Genomic DNA, 1,673 nt, shown 5'->3' on the forward strand with positions numbered 1-1,673 from the left:
GGGTCCAGAGGTGGCGGTGGGGAGCTGATCTCTAGGTCGCGCTGTTCCTTTTCAGCAGCAGACACGGGAGGGTCCAGGCCAAGCACTGAGCGCCAGCGGCACTGGGTTGGGGAGGGCGGCCCCATCTTTGGTTTCTATCGCATCTGGCTGTCAGGCTGAGGTGTTGGTTTGGGTGTTTCATGTGTGTTTATCTTCCTTGCAGGCGGTTTTGGTGAATAACATCACCACAGGCGAGAGGCTCATCCGAGTGCTGCAAGGTAAGTTCCGCTCGCTCCTCCACGCCAGGCGCTGTTTTTAGGAGGAAGCTCTATTTCTCTCATTCTTCTCTAGGCCCAGGTGGGTCTCCGTGATAATCTCATGGCAGATAGTATCATGAGTCATTGAGCAATCTTTATTCTTTTTGCCTAACTCTATCTCATTAAGAGGCTTTTCCTTTTAAAACAATATTGCCAAATACATTGCAAGCTGTTAGATACAGAAGAGTTCAGAATGTCACTCATGAATGTGTTGAGAAATAGAAATAGTACTTACGACAGGCACATGCTCTGTTACATATACACATGGTATACATGTGACCTGTGAATTGGGTCATGCTGAATTTCGATTGCATGAAACTTGGAAAACCTGTCCAGCACAATTTAGTTCCCCCTCTTTGCTCCTGTGACTCCACTTGGCAGCTGGGGATTGGTTTTCCTTTGAGTCCTTCTGAAGCAGCCACGGGGCGGAAAATGGGGTGCTGTCCTTTGTCGGGGGGGTGGGCTCTTCCTTCCTCTGTGACAGGAGGGTCAGCAAGGTCCATGCTGTTGGGCTAAATCATCTGTTGGGTTGAATAATTTTTACTCTAAAAGTGTGGTTACTGGGAAGTTAAAAATTCGCTATACAACTTGCATTATAGTTCTTTTGATCATTGCTGGTTTAGAGTTCTAGTTCTAAGTCAGGTTCTAAGAATATTAGAAAGTCTTATGTGAAAAGGAGTCACTTTGTGAAATGTGTTTGGGGGAAACATAGGGTTACACAGAGTTGAAGAGGCTGCCTGGCTGCGGGGCTGAGGGTAGGGGGGTATCACGTAAAGGTTCAGTTGGACAGCAGTTTTGATAGAGCATACATGTCGAGTAACTCCACCAAAGTCAACACAGGGAACATATTCATCACCCCCAAAAGTTTGCTTGTGTGCCGTGGTGATCCGTTTTCCTCAGGCAGCCTCTGGTCTGCCATGTAGACTAGTTTGCATTTTAAATAATTGGATGCATGCCCAAGATTCATAAAGCAAGTCCTTAGAGACCTACAAAGAAACTTAGACTCCCACACAATAATAATGGAAGACTTTAACACCCCACTGTCAACATTAGACAGATCAACAAGACAGAAAGTTAACAAGGATATCCAGGAATTGAACGCAACTCTGCACCAAGCAGATCTAATAGACATCTACAGAACTCTCCACCCCAAATCAACAGAATATACATTCTTCTCAGCACCACGTCACTTATTCCAAAATTGACCACATAGTTGGAAGTGAAGCACTCCTCAGCAAATGTAAGAGAACAGAAATTATAACTAACTATCTCTCAGACCACAGTGCAATCAAACTAGAACTCAAGACTAAGAAACTCAATCAAAACTGCTCAACTACATGGAAACTGAACAACCTGCTCCTGAATGACTACTGGGTA

General features: G+C 45.0%; 1 pseudogene across 1 annotated transcript in view; it reads left to right on the plus strand.

Annotated features, from left to right (window-relative positions):
• The first annotated feature begins 202 nt into the window (after nt 1-202).
• Nucleotides 203-1,673, plus strand: part of LOC105530824 — an 18,650-nt pseudogene continuing 17,179 nt past the window's right edge. The window contains exon 1 of the transcript XR_001004695.1: nt 203-257. The product of XR_001004695.1 is annotated as a Golgi membrane protein 1-like (transcript). The remainder of the gene's footprint in view (nt 258-1,673) is intronic.

Source organism: Mandrillus leucophaeus, unplaced genomic scaffold (assembly GCF_000951045.1).
Source record: "Mandrillus leucophaeus isolate KB7577 unplaced genomic scaffold, Mleu.le_1.0 Scaffold847, whole genome shotgun sequence".
NCBI classification, from domain to species: domain Eukaryota; kingdom Metazoa; phylum Chordata; class Mammalia; order Primates; family Cercopithecidae; genus Mandrillus; species Mandrillus leucophaeus.